Source organism: Theropithecus gelada, chromosome 12 (assembly GCF_003255815.1).
Source record: "Theropithecus gelada isolate Dixy chromosome 12, Tgel_1.0, whole genome shotgun sequence".
NCBI lineage: Eukaryota > Metazoa > Chordata > Mammalia > Primates > Cercopithecidae > Theropithecus > Theropithecus gelada.
Window position 1 is genome coordinate 111243216 of NC_037680.1, and position 22669 is coordinate 111265884.

Here is a 22669-nt window from a genome sequence, read left to right on the forward strand (position 1 = left end):
TCTGCCTGCTCAGGCCTGGGTAGCAGAGTGCATGACACATGGAATGTCTGGGCAGGCCACCATGAGAGATTAGCGTCCTTATAAAAGAGACCCCAGGAAGCCACCTCACCCTGTCTGCCATATGAGAACACAGCCAGAAGGCATCATGTGTGAACCAGGAAGCAGGTTCTCACCAGATACAGAATCTGCTGGAACCTCCATCCTCCAGAACTGTGAGAACTAATTTTCTGTTGTTTATAAACACCCAGACTGTGGTATTTCGTCGTAGCAGCCCAGATGGACTAAGACACCTGCCCTTAAGGAGTTGTCATTCTGTTGGGGCTAGGGGAAGAAAGACATTACAGAGAATCTGTTGGAATGTGGCAGGGGCTCTGAGGAAAAGTAAAGCTGGGTAAAGGGGTTAGGAGTGATGGGATAGGGGTGGGTGTTCTATCCTGTTCAGATAAGGCCTCTCAGATAATAGGGCAGTTCAGCAGAAACCTGGAGGAAGTGAGGCTCGAGGAATAGGAACAGTAAATGCAAAGAGAAACACACCTGAAACAGGAGCAAGTTACAGGCCAGTGAGGCTGCAGCAAAGTGAGTGAGAGGAGGTGGCAGGACAGCAGGTCAGAGGCATGGCTGTGGCCTGGATCATGAGGTTCATGGAAGGGTATGGTGCATTCCAGAAGGCCCAGGCACAGCTAAGGCAGGCAACTGTCTGGGAGCCCCGGCACCCACATGCCAGGCCCAGCACCACACTCCTGACCAGCTCCCCAGGACTTTGAAACTTGAAGCCCATTCCCATCATTTGTGGCACTGGCCCTGCCTGCTCGGGCCTGGGTAGCAGAGTGCATGACACATGGAATGTCTGGGCAGGCCGCCATGGGAGAGAGCACAGAGGACACCCATACAGCAATTGAGAATGACCGCAGGCCTTCTGGACCCACCCAGTCCCCGGCTGCTTCCAAAGCTGTCTGCTCCTTCAGTGTCCAGCTATGCCATCTACCCCAGAAGATTCCCCCTTGGCTTGATGACCTGGTTGCAGTGTTTACCTTGGCACACACCTTGTATTCTTTTAGGTAATTAAAAGTAATTCCCACCAACTCCACATGCCATAAGCCTGGGTAAGAAATGCCCCACCTGGTGCACTCCCAGGCCCCAAACCCTATGCTAATTGGCTAGTCAAGGCATTCTCCGGCACCCACCCACTCACTATGCCTCAGTTCCCACCTGTAGGTTAGCAAAGATGTCATGGGACACCAGGTAAGCGTGACTTTGTTGAGGGGTTAAGCTGAGGAGGAAAACTGGAGTCAGGATAGGCATATAGTAGGTTCTCCGACTTTTGAATCCTTTTGGCCCTGGTTTCCTCATTTAAAGAGATGAGGATAAAAGACCGGTTCCTGTATCGTAGGGTACATATGTGGGTTAAATGTTAACTGTCACGCATGTAGTGATGTTTAATATACACTATGTGCAGAAAATGTGTTACATGATGACAGTGATTTTTATTATCATTACCATACATGGTGTCTTAGTTCTTTTGGACTGCTATAGAAAAATATCATAAACTGGGTAGCTGATAAACAACAGAAATGTATTTGGATAGCTCTGGAGGCTGGGAAGACCAAGATCAAGGCACCAGCAGGTTTCATGGCCAGCAAGGGCCCATTTTCTGGTTCCGAGACAGCACTTTCTCACTGTGTCCTCATGGGGTGGAAGTGCTGAGGGATCTCCCAGGGGCCTCTTTGAGAAGTGCACTAATACCATTTGTGAGGGCTCCAGTCCCATGACCTAATCACCTCCCAGAGGCCCCACCTCCTGATACCATCACCCTGGGAGTTAGGTTTCAACGCTTAAAAAAGTCAAACTGCACCAGTGACTAGAAGAATTTCATAAAATTCTGGAAAGTCTGTCATGTCTGATAGTGCTGCTTCTCTCCTCCTGGAGGTCATGCGTAAAATGCCTCAGCCATTCTGAGAGCCAGTGAGGTGGACTGCGGAAGAAGAGAGGAAGAGCAGAGCTGAGCACCTTGTCCTCTCCACTTTGGAAGAGAACCGTGATGGACAAGGGAGTGGTGGTGATGCTCTCAAGAGGTATTGTGAGGGAAAGGGAGAGACAGAGTGCAGACAGAGGGTGAGGCAGTGCCAAAGGAAAGATTTGCGGGTTCCTCTTAAAGATTAGATATGCCAGCCAGGTGCGGTGGCTCATGCCTGTAATCCCAGCACTTTGGGACGCTGAGGCGGGTGATCACCTGAGGTCAGGAGTTTGAGACCATCCTGGCCAACATGGTGAAACCCCCTGTCTACTAAAAATACAAAAATTAGCCAGGTGTGGTGGTGCCTGCCTGTAATCCTAGCTACTGGGGAGACTGAGGCACAAGAATCGTTTGAACCCAGGAGGCAGAGGTTGCAGTGAGTTGAGATCACACCACTGCACTCCAGCCTGGGTGACAGAGTGGGACTCCATCTCAAAAAAAAAGAAACAACAACAACAAAAAACACAAACAAACAAAACGAAACCCAAACTAGGTGTATCTGTTAAAGCCACACTAACAAAAGCAAAACCTCTGCAGGGATTTCAAACAGAGAGAATGCAATGCGGGGCTCTTACTGCACAGGTGGCAGAGGAGGTGAGGAGCCAGCAGGGCAAACTGAGTAACCTGGGGCTGGCATGCCTGACGGTCACAGCTACCTTGCTGGAGGGAGGCTGGGCCGTGGTAATGTTTGGGGCCAGGAAGCTGGGGCTGGAGAAGGAGTGTGTGGTGGGCTGCCTTTGGGAGCGGCTGCCAGAGACCCAGCAGTGAGCAGAGAGGTGATGCGGACCAGCACCCCCTCCTGCTCATCCCTAATCTTCCTCTGGTGCCCACCATTGGCCAAACCTGCCCAGGAGCCTGGGGCGAGTGGGCCTGGGGAATAAAAGAGCCAGAACCATGGACAGACAGCTCTATGGGAGATTTGCCATTCTGGGGGATAGGATGAAGGAGGTGAGAATCAGAGCCATGGGGTGGGGGGATGGGGGTCAGAGACATGGCCGGGGTGGGTCTGGCTGGAGGAGCAGGAAGCCTGTTGTAGCAGTTGGAGCAAAGCTGGCATTGACAGGGAGAAGGTGCTTCGCCCTCAAGGGAGCTCGAACAGGCCCTGGGAGCACTGGCTTGGGGTCCTGGGTGTGCTGGCAAGGGTCCTACAGAGGTTTCCTCGCTGCCACTCCCACAGGAGGGATACTGATATGGTTTGGCTGTGTCCCTACCCAAATCTCATCTTGAATCATAGCTCCCATAATTCCCACGTGTTGTGGGAGGGACCTGTGGGATTGAATCATGGGGGCGGTTCCCCCATACTGTTCTCACGGTAGTGAATAAGTCTCATGAGACCTGATGGTCTTATAAGGGGTTTCCTCTTTTGCTTGGCTCTCATTCTCTCTTGTCTGCTGCCATGTAAGACGTGTCTTTCACCTTCCACCGTGATTGAGGCCTCCCCAGCCATGTGGAACTGTGAGTCCATTAAACCATGTTTTCTCTATAAATTATCCAGTCTCGGGTATGTCTTTATCAGCAGCATGAAAACAGACTAATACAGATGCTCAGCCACCTCGCCTCTTGGAAGAGAAACTGAAGCCTGACACATCAAGCTCACAGCCCCAGCAGTGGCCAAATCAGGATGGAATCCAGGTGCAGATGATTCCAAAGATCAAGCCCCGTGGAGCCACACATCCTCATACACACACACCCTCCCACCTTCACACTCACGTGCACTCACAGCCCCTGGCCCCCTGGCACACTCACACTCACACATGTTCACACCCCTCGCACATTCAGCACATCCCCTCACTCACACTCACACCACAGTCGCCCACCTACCCCGGGGGTCAGAGTGGCCCTCGGCACAGCCCAGCTCTGGGAAAGGGCCCAGTGCTCCAGGGCTCTCCTGGAGGAAGCTTTCATTGAAGACTGGACCTGGGGCATGTGGCAATGTCCTCTCTGTTCGTGAGGTTACCGCAGGGGTTTCCGACTTGCCCCTTTGCACAAGGACAGGCCCAGTTCCGAGCACATGGTGCTTAGTAAACAGATGATGGAGGAATGAATGGATGAAGCCAGGCGTGTCTGGGAGGAAGCCAAAGCCCCGAGGCAGAAGAGAAGGGAGGTCAGACATGAACTTGTAGAGTGGGTGGTATGTGCAAAGAGGCGGTGGAATGTTTATTATCCTGAGACTTGGGGTGGAAAGTCCTTTGAGGCAGAGGCTGGTGTTTGTTCAGGATCCTCTCTATGTGGGTGGGTGGGCGCAGCTGTGTCCCCTGAGGGCTGCACGTGGGCAGGCACCTTGCTTCAGAGGAGGGAAAGCTGCCCCACCTGAGAGTGAGGGAGAGAAAGGAGGAAGAGCAGGGAAGAGGAGGGGAAGTGGGGAGAGGGAGGGGCAGCAGGCAAGGGGCTGGGACCAGCCAGGGAAGAGGACTGTAGGGAACGAGCTCTCCAGGCGCCTGACAGCACCAAGCTCTCCACTCAGCCTCTGCACCACTGCCATGCAAGACCCTTCCAGAAAAGTCTTCTCCACTCATGAATGGACGTCCTAACTGATTTCAGCTTGGGTGGTGGGAGGGGGATGGACAGTGGGAGAGATAAAGGAGGAGCTGAATTTCATGCTGGGACCACGACGCATAAACAATCGTGTTTGAATCACTCCATAAAGGCAGACACATTCAGGGAGGGCATTCTCAGTAGAGGAAGAATAATGGCAGCTCATAAAATATCATGGAAACTGACAGTAGCGTCTTCCAGGCAAATTTGATAAGCCTGTTCCTAAAATAAACTTAATTCAAAAGGAACACAGGCAGCAGAATGTGAATTATCCTTTAACTTTCTTATTATTTTTCTGGCGCTTCGTTCTTTTTATCCAAGATGCTCTAGTAGTAGTCTGTTTTGCCTTTACACGGAGCAAGGGACTCCAGACTGTCAGCATCTAGCTCAAAAATTGCTTCTGCTTGGGTAGTCCTCAGTCCTCCCAGTGCGTGCCCAGCACAGTGGGGAGCTTCAATCCCTGCAGGTGCCCAGGGCTTCAGCCCTGGAGATTCAGGATCAGTTTATCTGGGCTGGGAGAGCTGTACTTTTAAAAAGCCTCCAGGTAAATGGGCATTCAGAGCCAAGAACCACGGTGTTTGGTGCGGAAGCTAATGCCACTCCACCCAAAGCCTCCAAGGTTGCTTAGATACCCACACACTTCTGCTGAAACAAGTTTCTAGAAAGGAATGCACAGATGAATGTCATTAACAAGGCAGACCGAATGTTTAGAGTTCAGAAGGTTTTTTTTTTTTTTTTTTTTTGAGATGGAGTCTTGCTCTGTTACCCAGGCTAGAATGCAATGGCACGATCTCAGCCACTGCAACCTCCGCCTCCTAGGTTCAAGCAATTCTCTTGCCTCAGCCTCCTGAGTAGCTGGGATTACAGGCACGCACCACCATGCCCGGCTACAGTTTGCATCTTTAACAGAGACAAGGTTTCACCATGTTGGTCAGGCTGGTCTCAAACTCCTGACCTTGTGATCTGCTTGCCTCGGCCTCAAAGTGCTGGGATTACAGGCCTGAGCCATCACACCCAGCCAGAGTTCAGAAGTATTTTAACCCAGTAACTGAATTTTCTTTTTACAAAGGTAATGATCGTTAAGGTAGATGGCAAGGTAGCAGGGGTACCCGGAGGTTTGGCTTAATAACATGGAACATCAAAATGAGGGTAGAAACTGAATAAGGGTGTGTGCATGCTTACACTAATTATTCATAAGTGTATCTATATACTTTTAAATAACTCAAGTTGTTTTTCTTTTCTTGTTCAAATACCATGAAATCCAAAAGCTATGAATTCTCTGAAATATGGACTAATGCTTAGAATGTTACACTTTCCTTTCCCCTTCCAAAGTGTCGTTACTACTTTGCTAGAAGCTGTAGGCACAGGCTTCATAAGTAAATCATATCACTTTTATTCATAACCAAGGAAAACTGAGCTTCTTATTGAGAGAACATGCCCCTAAGAATCCAGCTTCTGCAGAGGGGGTAAGGGGAAGGCTTTCTGCTTAGTCCTAAACTGCTTTGGCAGTGATTGGATTTCAGTGTGAAAAATAGGGGCAGCCTGTTCAGGGTGAGATAGGAGGAAGGGAATGTGGAGCCACTAGGAGCTGAGCAGCCCCGAGACAGCACACATCCCATGCCTCATTTTCCCATGTACAACCGGGGGTGATTGCAGTATGTGGCATCCAAATGCTGATCACTCTACAGCTTCCACCCTGGGGTCTCAACAACACTGGGGACCTGCGAACAAGACAGAGGTGAGCCTGGTACAAAGCTTCAGCCACACACCTACTCATCTATGCTGTCATATTCACTTGGCCCTAGCCAGAACCACAGATGACATCATCCCTGGTAAATTAGCATTATTTCCACCATTTTTTGCCTCTGCCTTCCCTCTTGCCTTCTCTTCTAGGAAGTTACGTATCCAAAAGTGGTAATTAATGCAAGTGAGAGATCTGGTCACTGAAACGTGTGTGGCACCTCTCCCCTCTTCTCTTCCTCCTGCTCTAGCTATGTGAGAGGTGCCTGCTTCCCCTTTGCCTTCTGCCATGATTGTAAGTTTCCCGAGGCCTCCCCAGAAGTAAAAGCCACTATGCTTCTTTCTGTACAGCCTGCAGAACCATAAGCCAATTAAACCTCTTTTCTTTATAAATTACCCAGTCTCAGATATCTCTCTCTCTTCTTTTTTTTTTTTTTGAGATGGAATCTCACTCTGTGGCCTAGTGTGGAGTGAGTGGCGTGACCTGGGCTCACTGCAAGCTCCGCCTCCTGGGTTCATGCCATTCTCCTGCCTCAGCCTCCTGAGTAGCTGGAACTACAGGCGCCCGCCACCACGCCCGGCTAATTTTTTGTATTTTTAGTAGAGACAGGGTTTCACCGTGTTGGCCAGGATGGTCTGGATCTCCTGACCTCATGATCCACCCGCCTCGGCCTCCCAAAGTGCTGGGATTACAAGCGTGAGCCACCGCGCCTAGCCTAATTTTTGTATTTTTAGTAGAGACAAGGTTTCACCGTGTTAGCTGGGATCAGTCTCAGATATTTCTTTATAGTAATGCAACCATGGACTAATTCACATGCGTACTTTCAAAAACTTAAATATATAAAAAGTATAAGAAAAAAATTAAAAGGATGGATACTCCCAAAGTAAGAAGATCTTTCCTTACATGTTGATGCACTTTCTTGCAGCCTTTGGTCTAAACAGGCCTCTCAAACATCCCTGGGTCCTCCTTGTACATGGGTACTCAGAAGGTACCAGCACTATTTGTTCCCCAATTATCCTGGCTCATTTACTCTCACTCTCCTATTCTCCCCAGTTGATTTTGGACATCCACAAGGGGCTCTCACACAGGGGAAGAAGTGACTTTCACGCCAGTCATCTTGTGATTTCTAGGGCACAAGCAACACTCCTCAGCACCACGGCCACTGCCATCCAAGAGGACATCACCCCCTTCACCAAAGAGCCCCTATAACAGCCCCAAATCTACAAGGGCCAAGCAGAACTGTGCTTTCTTCAGGCCCTACTCAATCATGGCCCAAGTCTACACTTCTTGAGGAAAGGGAAAAAGCGTCCCTTGTCCCAATTTATTTTGAACGTTGTCATCTGTCTTTGGAAAAATAGCCTCATAAATTTTACCTTGCACTCCTCCCTCCCCAGTTCCCCCTTCACAGGCCTTGCCAATTACCTAGGCAAGGAGACACATACTTGGGAGGTTGAGGGGGGTGGGGGCAGGGACTCCACCAGCTCCACAGTCAATCTCTTTTCTTCTTCTTTTTAAATATATTCTTAATTGACAAATAATAATTGTACATATTTATAGGGTACAATGTAATGTTTTGATTATATATACATTATGGAATGAATTAATCAAGCTAATTAACATGTCTATCACTTCACATACTTATTTTATTGTTGTGAAACATTTAAAATCTGTTCATGGCTGGGCACAGTGGCTCATGCCTGTAATTCCAGCACTTTGGGAGGCCAAGGCGGGAGGATCACTTAAACCCAGGAGTTCAAGACCAGCCTGGGCAACACAGTGAAAATTAGCCTCATAAATTCTCTACAAAAGAATACAAAAATTAGCTGGGTGTGGTGGTGTGTACTTGTAGTCCCAAGTACTCAGGAGGCTGAGGTGGGAGGATCGCTTGAGCCCAGGAGGTTGAAGGTGCAGTGAGCTGAGATCACACCACTGCATTCCAGCCTGGGTAACAGAGTGAGACCCTGTCTTCAAAAAAAAAAAAAAAAATCTTTTAACAATTTTTGAAATGCACATTACATTATTAACTATAGTCACCATGCTGTGCAATGGATCTCAAAAGCTTATCCCTTGCTGAAACTTTGTGCCCTTTGACCAGCATCTCCATACCCACCCATGCCCAGCCCCTGGTGACCACCATTCTACTCTCTACCTCTACAAGTTTGGCTTTTTCAGATTCCATATATTAAGTGAGACCATGCAGTCTTTCAGTGCCTGGCTTATATCGCTCAACATACTGTCCTCCAGGTTCATCCATGTTGTCACAGATGACAGCATTTGTGAATAGTATTCCATGATGTATACATACCACATTTAGTGGTACATCAACATACATTTAGTTTGTTTTCATATCTCAGCGATTGTGAATGATGCTGCAATGAACATAAGAGTGCAGGTATCTCTTCAACATATTGATTTCACCGTCTTTGGATACATACCCAGCAGTGGGACTGGACAGCCAATCTTGTAGTTTTAAACCAGGCTGTGCATGTGAACGTGTGTGTGTATGTTTATGTGTGTGCATGCATGTGCCTGTATGTTTGTACACATTACATAATTGTAAACTTGCCATCAGCACAATTTTATGTTACTTTTGCTTCTTGTCACTTAAGAATATATTATGAATATCTTTACATGTTAAATTTTAGGAAACCTCTTACATTGCTGCACATATATGATTTGCTTCTCCTTACTGGGCATTTGAGTACCTTGCATATTTTTCCATTTCAAATGATCTTGCAGGGAATGTCTTTTGATATCAACCTTTGTTATTTGCCTTGGAGTGAAATTACTGGGTCAGATGGCATTTACATTTTAAGCCCTAACTCTGCTTGTAGAATAAAAGGCATGAGCATGATAGAGAATTTCCAAAAGCAAAGCAAGTGCAATTGTCCTCTGTGGGCTGGGGACACTCATCCTGGAACCACAGCAGGTGGGTGGCTGTCTGCTACACTTATCCATCTAGGTGCATATATATGATATATATGATATATATAATATGTATGATATATATGATATATATATGATATATATGATATATGTATCTCAGACATATTTTTGTTAGAAACAGCCCCGCAGCTTTAGCCCGCAGCTCCTCCCTCTTCCCCCAGACATTTCTCTTAAGAGTGATGGGAATATATTCTGTGAAGCTGCCGTTAGGCGAGACAGCTCCCAGCAATGCCAGCCATCAAGTGATTCCGAAAGGAGCCATGAGGGGCTGTATGGGTGAATGCTCAGCTTTGCAACAGTGCACAGCAGACCACCAGTCTATTATCCACCAAACCTTGGGATTCAGCCGAGGATGCATTCAGTTGCTGAAAATGTCACAGCAGCCACTCACTGCTAGCTTTTAGGCAAGAAAATGTGCATTCTTTCAGAAATTCAGGGAAAGCCGTTGTCTCTATGAAACAGAAAGTCCAAAGCAATTGCGCAGCTGCACTATGTTCAGCACATTACGTGGATTCTTCTCACATCTGCCTCTTCCTTAAGATGTGTAAAAATGCTTATGCGATTCTAAATTTGGAAACTTACCTTATTGTATGCACCAGGGACCCAGCAGAAATTTTTTATATCATATTCAAGAATATCAAGTGGTACCAGGACACTGATTTGGCTAGCATAAATGTTACAATCGCTAAATACATGGAGTCAGACTACCAAAAGATTCATTTGTTTCAATCAATAAATATTCATTGAACACTGAGTCTCTGTGAGACCCTGTGCCAGAACCAGGGAATGCAGTAGAGAAAGACCAGTCTGGTTCTGCCCCAGGCATTAAGCTTCCCACCATGTACACTGGGGCACTTCATCAACAGCAGAGTTATGGCCCGCCTTGGCCATGAGCATAAAGACCATTGCTATTAATCTTTGTAGTAAAGCCCCGCAGAGATGGGAGTGGGAGCCCATCTCTTCTCTAACGTTCCAACTCACATCTCTACATTGCCCTGACAGTGAGCTTTCAACTTGCCCTTGTACTGTCCTGTCTCATTGATCTAAAATGCCCATCTGCGCCTCTTCTATTGGCATACATCATACAGCCAATCCTTCCATGCCTCGACTGCCTATAACACTTTTAATGGAGGGTCTTGCCCAAGGCTCCAAGCAGAAACAGCCATGCTCTCCTTTGTTGTGCATTGTGCATGCCCCTGTGACGGTGTTACTATGCCAGGACCTCTAGACTATAATGCTACACGTATTAATCTATTAATAGCTCCTTCTCCAGACGTGAGCTACTTGGGGACTGGGACATGTAGGACTTATGGGTTTAATAAATGAATGAATAAGTGAATGCAAAGCTGATACATACAGATTTTAGCCACAAAGAAAAATTTCCCCAGCCATTATTAACAGAATATGAGCTTTGAGTTGTTTTTCCAGCCTTAACAACAGCAGGGCTGAGTGCAGTAGCTCACACCTGTAGTCCCGGCACTTTGGGAGGCCGAGGTGGAAGGATCACATGAGGTCAGGAGCTTGAGATCAGCCTGGCCAACAACGGTGAAACCCCATCTCTACTAAAAATACAAAAATTAGCTGGATGTGGTGGCAGGTGTCTGTAATCCCAGCTACTTGGGAGGCTGAGGCAGGAGAATTGTTTGAACCTGGGAGGTGGAGGTTGCAGTGAGCCATGATTGCACCATTGCACTCCAGCCTGGGTAACAGAGTGAGATTCTACCTCAAAAAAAAAAAAAAAAAAAAGAACAGCAGGATTGGGATGTAGGATGGCTGGAGGCAGAGGTATAACCTATGTCTATGAAGCTGAGAAGGACCAGTGGCTTGTAAAGAGCTTAGATCCATAACCCTGGACTCACTGCCCCTTGACTGTTGACAGATAGGACCCAGAAAAGTAGTGCCACAAAGCACGAAACAGAAAATCAACTATTGTCCCAATTCTATAAAAATAGACTCATTCAGTGTAACCCTGGGAGACTTGGTTGAGCTTGACCGAAACCCCAGTTCCACAGCCTGTGGCAGGTGGAAGCCCTCGCCATGATGCCTGGGTCTCCATAGCTTCACTCCTCTCCCTTCTGTGCTCCTGCCACCTCGTGGGCTGTCACTAGTGGATGCTGAGTCACAGAACTCTCCCCTTCAGTAGGATTCACAGGAAATCCATTCACATCAAACATTTTGTGATTTTTGTTAAACTCGCACTGAAGATTTTGCTTGTCAAAGAAATAGTCATATCACTCACTGCACAAATATACTTGCACCAGTTTGCCTGCGTTGACGCTGCTTCCTTCTATTTTCTGACTCCTTTCCTTCTAGTACAGCCGAAATATTCCCCACTTGATTCAGGCCCTGTAGTTTAGTCCGTACCCAGTTCCTTTAAGAAATTAGCTTCTTCTTCCACTCACTGTATCAATGAAATCCCTCTGAACAAATACAGGGCTCTCTCATTAAGGACTTCTGGTGATTTTGACGTTCTCTCTCCCACTTCATCAAGTAGTTGTTAGAATTTAGTGTTTGCCTCCCCCAACCTCCCAATCCACAGGACTCTTCTTTAGATATTAGCATAAATCAGCATGATTTTTGGGGAAAAAATCGTATTTCCATGTTTACAGGGTCACTGCTTTCTAAGCAAAAGGTGCTGTCAACCTAGGTTAAAGGACGTTTAAATGGCAACAAACCTTGGAAGTTAAAGACAGTAACTCCTGGAGGGATTGGCAGCAGTGTCTCCCCTAGCGATGGGTGTTTATATTCCAATAGTTGATGGACCTAGAGACCTTCTCATTCTCTCCCCAGAGAGCCTTTGTTTACATTTCAGAGCAAAAGCTCTTTCTCTTTCTCGACCTGGGGTGAGAAGAGGAAGAGCAGCTATGTCAGCAGCTTTTAGGTAAGCTCCAGAATTTATAATCTCGGAGCTCCTCTCCAGTGGCCCACATTCCTACATCTGGATCTTGGTTTGTCACCCTGAGGGAGATGGATGCATGGGAATGGCACAATGATGGCTGTGAGCAATTAAAAATCTGTCACTGATCTAGAAACCTAACAGAACGAACGAGCAAATAAGTAAAGTTATACAAGTAAAAGTTATAAAATGGATCTCTCAACATGAACTTTTTTTTTTTTTTTTTTTGAGATGGAGTCTCGCTCTGTCGCCCAGGCTGGAGTGCAGTGGCGCGATCTCGGCTCACTGTAAGCTCCGCCTCGCAGGTTCACACCATTCTCCTGCCTCAACCTCCCAAGCAGCTGAGACTACGGGCGCCAGCTGCCACGCCCAGCTAATTTTTTGTATTTTTAGTAGAGACGGGGTCTCCATCTCCTGACCTCATGATCCACCCACCTCAGCCTCCCAAAGTGCTGGGATTACAGGCATGAGCCACCACGCCAGGCCTGTTATTTCTTAGATAAATAGATTGGAACGAAGTAGAGGACTGTGTAAAGAAAAATGCAGGGAAGAAATTATTAACATCTCTGTGAATATATTTCATGGTGACGTGCCAGGTATTTCATCAAACCTAAGATACCAAACATTATAAGATGCACTATTATTTTGTGCACCACTACAAAAGAAAGGAAAGCCTGCTGATTAAACTATAATGCGATGACTTCTAATACTTTAGAACTTTTATTTTGTTGAAAGAATTATTTTAGATTAAGATATAGATAAATCTGTCATATAAGTGACATAATTTAAGGTATTCCTAAAGCTTTTTTACATTTAAAATCTGACACTTAGGGATTTCTTTTCAAATTTCAAGTGAACATCAGTGTCATTGATGTTCATGTTGCTGACACAGCATTTTTTTAACCCTGGGAGTGATTACAATTGCACCTCACAAATAAGTCCTCAATGTCAATAATATCCTAATTGTTGTTGGACCAACAGAGACTGTAGGAAGCTGTCAAATGTAGTATACGTCCCAATTTCAAAGATATTGGAATGTGAAAAAATGTGTCTTTTGAATAATTAAAAATATGGTATATGAGATAGACTTTTTGACCTTAAAAAGAAGGAAAGGCGAGAAGACCCAGAAGTAGCAGTTGATTGAAGTTATTTTAATAAAAATGTAAAGAAAAACATGTCTCTTAATCACCATTCATGATCACAATAAACAATTTTTAAGGTGACTTCAGTCAATTTCTGAATTTCCCTTTCAAAATTCCCAGTAAATGATTAACAATGAAAAGCCTTAGGCATATGAAAAATACATGGGCTGAAAAACAGGAACAGTACATATCTGTGAACCTAGAGACCTCTCGACTTTGAGGATTGATGTGAAAGACAGTACAGATGATCCTAGTTATGAGGGGATTCATCCTGATAAACCCATCATAAGCTAAAAATATCCTAAGTCAAAAACTCACTTAACACACCTAACCTAACAATGAACACTATGGCTTCACCCAGCCTCCCTTAAACGTGCTCAGGATGCTTATATTAGCTGACTGACAGTAGGGCAAAATCATCTCACACGAAGCCTATTTTACCATAAAGTATTGAATATTTTATGTAATTTATTGAATACTGTACTGAAAGTGAAAAGTAGAATACTCGTATGGGTTTCTACCAAACGTGTAACACCACAGTAAAGCTGAAAAATCATTCAGCCAAACCCTCATTAAGTTGGGGACTGTCTATATGGACAGAAGTGGGTTGGAGGTATCCCAGCCGCTCTGATTCCACACATATAAGAGTGCAGCCCTTCTGGACAGTATTGGACAGGGTATACTCAAATCTGCAAAGACAGAGCGGCAGGAGCTGAGCACGAGGGTAAGATGGTGACTGATCAACAGGAACGACCTACTGACCACAGCAAGGGCTCCAGGGTCCTCACACCAAGCAGGCTGGTGTTGGCTTCCAGGATCCCTGAGGCAGAAGTGGTGATGCTCCAGTGAGTGCAGCCTGCACCCCACACAGGGAAAAGAAACTTCTCTGGGGAGCCCAGTTCTACCCTTTGTGGTCTAGGACCTGACACACTGACTCTGTCTGATGCACTCATCAATGAACTGGCACACAGCAAGTACTCAGGGGTTGGCTGGATTCATTCATTTTACACATATTTGAGAGCCCAAAAAGGAACAAACAGTGGTTGAATCACCGGGCGTATGGGAATAAACCAATGTCAGAGTCTCCAAGGAGGTTTACATTCTAATAGAGGCCATAAAGAGATCAATATAGCCCAGGTCAGGAGGAGATGAGCCCAGAAAGGACAGGAAAGCATATAAGGGAGGCAGGACTTGGGGGAGAGGGGAGCGTGGCTGCCGCTGAAGTCAAATGGTGGGAATGAGGCTCACAGAAGTTGCTGGGGCAGCAGAGAAATGAATAAAACAATGGATTGAGTCCCACAGACACCTGAGGAAACAGCATTGCAGAAAGAGGGAAGAGCAAGGCCAACCCTCTGAAAAAATAAGCAAATGGATGCAACAGTGAATTTATGGGACTAACCTCCCTATCCTTCCAAACCCAAGCTTCCCGACTTCTATTTCACCTGAGACTAAAGATTTGCCCGTATCATCTCTGAAAGAAATGTCCTCAAGTTCCCATTCTGAGCAAACAGCACCCTCCCTGGCTAAGAATGATGGGTGGGTGGGGGCGGGTGGAGGGTGAGGATGAAGTATAAAAGATGTATAAAAAGATGAAGGATGTATAAAAAGATGAAGGAGTTCAAGAGAAGGGCACGATTATGGTGAATTAGAACCGATGTCCCCTAAGAAGTGGACTTGCTCCAAGGAGCGGGAGAGAATTATTTCCAAAACATTTTTCTTCATACACAGTTTTTATTTTCAACGTGATGAGAGAGACAAGGCAGTTCTAGAGAAAGAACATCATCCTGAGGTCAGCGAAAATTGCTTTCGGTAGAAAAGCTATTACCAAATTTTAAAACACAATAAAAGAATTTAATAAGGTGCCTAGCTACAAAATAAATCTATAAAAATCAATAGCTTTGTTTTACACCAATAAAAACCTGACACAAAATATAAGGGGAGGAAAATTCCATACGCCACCATGATAAATATGAAATACACAGGACAATCTTCATGAGGTATGTCAATGTCCTAGATGAACACTTCAAAATGTACTTGCAGAGAGAAGACATCATGTTCATTAAAGGGAACAATTGAGATTGTGGTTTTCATTTTCCCTGTTGTAATTTTCATTACCTTTGTATTAATTTCCTCTGATGTCTGTATTCCCCACTACGCTGTAAACTTAATGATGGCAAAGACTAGGTTCCATTCTTTGCTGGGTACATATCCAAGTACATAGCCAAGTCTTGGGACATAGGAGGTGTTCAATACACATTAGTAGGATTAATGAGTGAAGATGGAGATGATCACAAAACTAAGTTGTCTTCAAGTGACCTCCAGAAAAATCCAGGATTCTGCCCTGAATCAAATGAATGGTTTCAAAACATAGTGATTCTCGGGCAATCAGGAATTTAATTCTGCCAACAGAATATTCCTGGAGCTTCAGCAAAGAGTGTACATCCCAACACATTGAGGCATAGTAAAAGTGAAAAGGATGCTTCCGAGAAAATTATCATCTTGTGAAGCAGCAATAGCCAGGAGGCTCCTCTGACTTTTCCCAGCAGTCCTGGGGGTCAGAGAGGCTCCTTGAAATGTTCCAGAGACTTCTGGGAGAGCAGTAATTCCTCCAGAACTTCCAACATTGATTACATTGACAATATCATAGAAGGAAATGCTTGTTGTTTGAAACCAAACCTAACCTGACAGCTGCGGCCCGTTGGCCTTCTTAGAGGTGGAAATCAGAGAGCATAATCCACATAGAGGTGAAACTCAGTTTCCATTCCACTCCTTCTTCTTGACACTGGGAAGGAAAGGAGAAGGAGCTACCCTTGAAATGGATACCCCACGGTTTAGCAGAAGACATTGATGAGTTTTCAGTCTGCAAGAAGAGGTCTAGAACCCAGTACTGGGGGCAAAAAACAGAGAGCACATAATCCTTCTGCATATGGAAAGGATTTGCTTTGAGGAAGGAGATGCCATGAGCAGAACAGGAAGTCAGAGAACAAACAAAATGGCAGCAGGACCCTGGAATCCATGCTGGTGAGAATTGTCAAGGGATTGTCAGAAGAAGAAGTCCCAGTGCTCAGTTAAGTCGGGTTCATAAACAGATAGTTATATGAATTGAGGAAAAGGAGCCAAGTTCCACATGTAGATTGGTACAAAGACTAGGAATTGGCTGTGAGAGGGAAGAGTTCAGCGAGGCTTTGAGTCCTGCCAGGAGTCAAACTCGGCTTGCAACAATCACAGGGAGATTGGCGGGAGGTAGGGAGGGCTGAGAGGGCAGGTGGATTACTTGGTGAAACTTGCAAGGAAGGGCCAAGACAGCTCGTCTGAGCCAAGGCCACCCTACCGGCAAGTCCCTGTTAGCCACACAGAAGGGGACGGTCTTGCTATTCCTTGCAGGACAAATCACCCTTGGAGAGCTACAGCCTGAGATGTTTACAACCTAGAGCTTCTCTGTAAGTTATCAGGAGACAAGTGAGAGTACAAATACACCAGATGAAGGCTGATGGAAAGAATTTGGGGCATTTGGGCTAAAAAGAGAAGTCCATGGGGGAACAAAATGGTCATCTTCAAAACGTGGATGGAGTGTACTTATTATTGTTATGATTCTGGAGGGCACATCGGGGTTAAAAGGTACAGGTGGGAGGCCAGGCGCAGTGGTTCAAACCTGTAATCCCAGCACTTTGGGAGGCCGAGGCGGGCAGATCAACTTGAAGTTTGAGACCAGCCTAGCCAACATGATGAAACCCTGGCTCTACTAAAAAGTACAAAATTTAAAATTAGCTGGACACGGTGGTGGACACCTGTAATCCCAGCTACTTGGGAGGCTGAGGCAGGAGAATCACTTGAACCTGGGAGGTAGAGGTTGCAGTGAGACAAGATTGCACTACTCCATTCCAGCCTGGGGGGCAGAGAAAGACTCCATCTCAAAAAAAAAAAAAAAAAAAAAAAAGTGGAAATAGCAGGAAGAAATAACTTGCCTCAATACAAGAAAAATATTTCTGGCAATTCGAGAAGACAGAATGAGGGTGCCTTTCCGTGCACGTCAGTTCCTCTCTCACTGGGTAAGGTGGGTCCACAGGGCAGAGGAGGCAAGAGCCCGGCTCCAGGGTTTGAGGAGGGGCGTGGGGAATCTCTGGGGCAAGAGGAGGTGCTTCCATGGGATCTCTTGATAGAATTCGTCAAGGGTCCCAGCATGAACAGCAGCCCCAAGTGCCTCTGTGGGAAGTGGGAAGAAGTGGGAAGTGGGAAGTGGGAAGCAGAGTTCCTCACAGACAGAACGCAGCTCCTCACCGCTTTGGGGAGCATTTCTGGGGTAAGAACAGACACTCTTGAGCAAACTCGGGGACAGTCAGACAAGGCCCTTACTGACTGTCAGGTGGGCTCTTTCCAAGGGAAAAGGTGGCCAGAGCATCTGCTTTCCAGAGTCACTGACTTCATGTCACAGAATGGAGGAAACATGGGGTACTCCCCTATTTAGAATGGCTCTCTGAGCTCTCAGCCCTGCCTAAGGGGCATTTGTGCTGAGAGCCCATAGGATTGGCTGGAAGGGTGTGGGAGCAAAAAGCCTGAGTGCACCACTAGAGAGATGCAAAGGGACGGGATATATCGTGACTGTCTTGGGAAAGGTCTTCTCCCTTCCTGTGCAGCAAGGGCCCAGGGAAGTGGCATCTAAATCAGTGGCTGTGTTGACGGCGATTACAATGAGAGGATCGGCATCGGCCGCCGTGTTCAGAGGCTCAAGGCAGCCCCCATTGCTCACAGTGACCTCCCAGGTGCTGCTGACTAACCTGGTACCACTGCAGTCAGCACAGGATCAGGAGCAGGAAGCCCTGAGTCTCCAATTTCAGAGAGCAGTTTTCATGGTCATGGGTAGCACCAGAGCGACGCAGCCTGGGCCTAAAGAAGAAATCGACTCTGGAGGGAGCAAGGGCTCCCAGATATCTCTGAGGACACCCTCTGGACGCTGTTGCTTTGGTCTTTTGGTGTTGCTAATGCCCTTGGCTTTATTTTTCCCCTCCCCTGCAGCATGTAGATTAATACAAATTCCCTGCATTTCCCATAACCCCGCCCCCAAAGCTGGGTTACATAACTTCTGAGCCTGGTGAAGTGCTCCAAGCATTGTGCTTCAGGATGAAACCAGCTCTCCAACGTTCCAAGGCAAGAAGCATTGACCAGCTAAATAGGATTTGGAAGTTCCAAAGAGCAGGCCGGGTAACACTTTTAGAGCAGTCTTAGAGCAGTGCCGTAGACAATTTTCTGGATCCTTGGATACAATAGCACAGGAAAATGTGCTTTATGTGGTCAAGCGTTGCTTACCTGGGTTTAAAAAGAATATTGGCTTAAAATTGGCTGGCTCACATAAAGAGGAATTCTATAGCAAAAATATCTCATCAACATGAGGCTGACTTGAGGCTCTTTTAACATGATTGAGTTAAAAGATTTCAAAAGAAAAGAAATGAACAATGTAATTTGCTCTTATTGCTCCTACTATTATACTTAAAGTGACATGTTTATTTCCATTTTAATAAAAGATAGAAGCTAAAAATTCTCTTAAGTGTGAAACAGCTGGGTTTAGAGAGGGTTTGATTAATTAAGCCAGTAAATGCCTCACAAAAACACTCGGGTAATTTGGCTGAAAGATAGTCTCTGCTCGGGAGAGGGCTGAGGCTGCAATCACGAAAAACACTATTTTGCTGAAAACAGAGCACGTCGGTGGAGAGCAGATTGAATCCCATAATCAAATTTGTCATTTTAAAGTAGGCTAGATTTCTCTCTTAGTACAGGCATTAATTGAATACAAGACAGCCATCACACTGTGTTTTCAATCTATAGTAAAAATAATCTTCGTTTCCCCAAGGCCCGCAGCTTTGATAAGAAGGCCGGAGTTTCTGGAGAAGAGCATTGTGTTCCTCAGTCTGTAGACCCCGAGACACTGATTCACGGCAAGACTCACCGTGACAAGATTTGTATTCCTCAAAACCAGAGATAAGCCAAGATTTTGCAAGGGACAAAAACCAACTCTAACTTAAGTGGAAAAGGAAAATTATTAGCTTATGGAGCTAAAGAACAGAGTGAAGACAGCAATAGCTACACTGCATTCAAACGACGTCCCTCTCTGTCACACACACACACACAGCACACACATGCACACACAGACACACTCTCTCTCTGGGTTGGCCTAATCCTTCTGGCCACCTGTCCCTATAAGTCTATCACATACCGTAGAGCGCGTTATTCTACAGCCTTACTATCTCGCCCAAACAAGACAGGCTTCTCCCAGTTTTTAAAATCCAGGGAAGGACTCTAATCAGGCAGCTGAGGTCACAAGTCCGTGACTGGATCAACCAGCAAGGCCAGGTGGACAGGTACCCTAATTGACTGCCCCACCAGAACCATGTTTCAGGTGGGAGAAAGAGAAATCCTCTAAAAAAGGGGATGCAATCTTCTGAGAAGACAAAACATTACTACTCCATGCTAGCAAAGTTCTGATTCTGCCTTGTTTCCCAGAGCACAGACACAAAAGGCACAGGGAACCAAGGTGATCTACTTCTGACCTGTGCTGTCCAACATGGTGGCCACCAGCCATGTGTCTGTGAGCTCTTGAAATGTGCGTGAGATGTGCTGTAATGCAAAATACACCCTGAATTTTGAAGACATACTAAAAAAAGAAAAAAAGAGTGTCAACATGGTGAAACCTCGACTCTACTAAAAAACACAAAAATTAGTTGGATATGGTGGTATGCACCTGTAATCCCAGCTCCTCAGGAGGCAGAGGCAGGATAATCCCTTGAAACCTGGAGGCAGAGGTTGCAGTGAGCCAAGATCGTGCCACCACATTCCAGCCTGGGTGACACGGTGAGACTCCATCAAAAACCAAAAAAAAATCTCATGAGTAATGGTTTATATTAATTACATATTGAAATAATATTTTGGATCTATCACATTAAATAAGATATATTATTCAAAATTTTTACTTCTTTAATGTGGCTGTTAGAACTTTTATAATTACATCAGTTATTACAGTTATTACATTAGGTGACTTGCATTCTATTTCTTTGGGGATGGCTGCTTTAGAAATTGGGGGTCACAAAGGCCTTGGGTCCTGCCTTACCCAATTGAGCCAAGTGCATCTAGCAAGCACTAGCTATATGAAAAGGAAAGTAGGATGGAATTAACTTCCATTTTTACACAGCATGTGATTAGGGTGCTCAGTGTGTCTGGTTAGATGACATCAACATTTTTTCTTTGTACTTGCCAGAGTCCCTGCTTTGGTATCTCCCAGCCATGCCCTTAAGAGATTTCTATCAAAGATCATCATCCAGTTCTTTCAGGAGGCAGCAAGCAATAACCGACGCACACAGTTATAAATCTTTGTCTGGGTACCAAAGCCATACATAAATCCATAAGCTATCCAGTCTTCCCGTCATCCCATGAAGCAGGTGGAGCAGGCTGAAGAGTGATTCAGGGTAAAATGTGCACTTTGTCAATGTCATTGTGTCACAAGGAGTCCAGATCCTAGACGCAGCTACCTCCAGTCTGCAGCCTCTCTCCATGCCCTAGCAGTCTCATGAATCTGAACAGCTTTCCTATTTGATGCTAGCTTATTTTCTAGTGTGACCCGTTTTTCTGCAAAAAGCCAATTTAGTGTGGTAAAGGGAATAAAGGTCTGAGTTGGAAAATTCATTGCCTTTCACTCAGAAAGCTTTCAATGGGAAACAAATTTAGACAGGACAGTCTTGCTTCTCTGTATATGGAAAGCACAAAGGACTTTGTGTATTTCATCAGCTTCCCCTCCCAGTATCCCAGAGAGGAGGAAGGCAGGTCTCTGCATCTGGCTGACAGGAGGATTTAGAGATGTCTATTTTAGTCAAGGCCTGCCCCTAAAAGCTTGTGACCTAAAAGAAGCCCTCCAGCCTTCTTACCTGCTGGGCTCTGTCTCAGTTATAAAACAAGGCATCCAAGGACACTTAAGAAAATATTTCCAAATGCAAACTACAGGGTGCCCTGCTTAAATCTCTCCAAGAGCTGCCCATGCCAATGAAGTGCAAAGGTTTGCTGTGGCCTCTAAGAGCCCACAGAATCTGACCACAGCCTGGGCCTCCAGCTCTTCTCCTGCTGCCTCCTTCACCTCTCACAGCTCTTCAGCCACATAAGCCCTGCCCTGCTTTAAGGAGAGGCAGCTGGTCCTGCCATGGGGCCTTTCCTGGGGCAGTGTCCTCTGTCTGGAATGCTCATCCCAATAATCCTTGCCTCCGCCTCCTTAGAAGGATCTTCCTAGATCAGTCTGAGCAGTTTTCCATTTCATGCATCTAAGGAGTCAGAAGTTGTAGTTCAGGGCCATCTAGTTAACCAAGACTGGAGAGGTCAAGAGCCCAGAGAAAAGTCAAGCAGAGGCCGGGCGCGGTAGCTCATGCCTGTAATCCCAGCACTTTTGGAGGCCAAGGCGGGCGGATCACGAGGTCAGGAGATCGAGACCATCCTGGCTAACATAGTGAAATGGCCATCTCTACTAAAAATATAAACAATTAGCCAGGCATGGTGGTGGGCACCTGTAGTCCCAGCTACTCGGGAGGCTGAGGCAGGAGAATGGCTTGAACCCGGGAGGTGAAGGTTGCAGTGAGCTGAGATCAGGCCATAGCACTCCAGCCTGGGTCACAGAGAGAAACTCCATCTCAAAAAAAAAAAAAAAAAAAAAGAAAGAAAGAAAGAAAGAAAATGTCAAGCAGAAAGGAGCTAGTCTAACAGTCTCAGCCCCTTCCCCGCAGGTACCTCAGCCTATTTGTAAAAGGCATGAACCTAGAGAAGCAGAAAAAAATTAGCTATAAAAAGCCTGAGGAGCCACACAGGGCTTCTGGCAGCATCACAGCACTGGAGAAATTCTTAAAAATGAAATTCAGGGTCTGACAAGGAAGAGCTGTCCTGATAACAGCCAGGCATTTAGATGGGGGCCCTGAAGAACCTCGTCCTAATGCAGTGCTTCTCAAAGTGAGATCCATGGATCCCTGGGGGTTCCAGACACTCTTCCAGGACATTCAAGAGCTCAGACTATTTCCATAATATCCCTTGCCTTTCTCACTGAATTGACATTTGCCCTAATGATGCAAAAGTGATAGTAGATGCCTCACCCCAAATTAAGGCAATGTCTCCAAAGTCATAGGAGTCACTGTATTCACCACCACCAGGCACTCACAGAAAATGAACAAACAAGCAAAGTTAGTTTCCCCTAAGAATACCCTTGATGTTGCAGTAAAAATGATTAATTTTATTAAATCTTGACCTTTCAGCAAACATTGTTCTAATATGCTCTGTGATAAAATGAAGTACCTCTGATGAAAAATGAAATGTGATGGTCGCCTCTGGGAAAAGGAATCGTGTGGGTTTTTTTTTGTTTTGTTTTGTTTTTTGAG

General features: G+C 45.9%; 1 long non-coding RNA gene across 1 annotated transcript in view; it reads left to right on the forward strand.

The window, feature by feature from the left end:
- The window catches only part of LOC112635826, a 36433-nt gene extending 17209 nt beyond the window's left edge, over positions 1-19224 (forward strand). The window contains exon 3 of the long non-coding RNA XR_003122098.1: positions 19095-19224. This is a non-coding gene — a long non-coding RNA (uncharacterized LOC112635826). The remainder of the gene's footprint in view (positions 1-19094) is intronic.
- The last annotated feature ends 3445 nt before the right edge of the window (positions 19225-22669 follow it).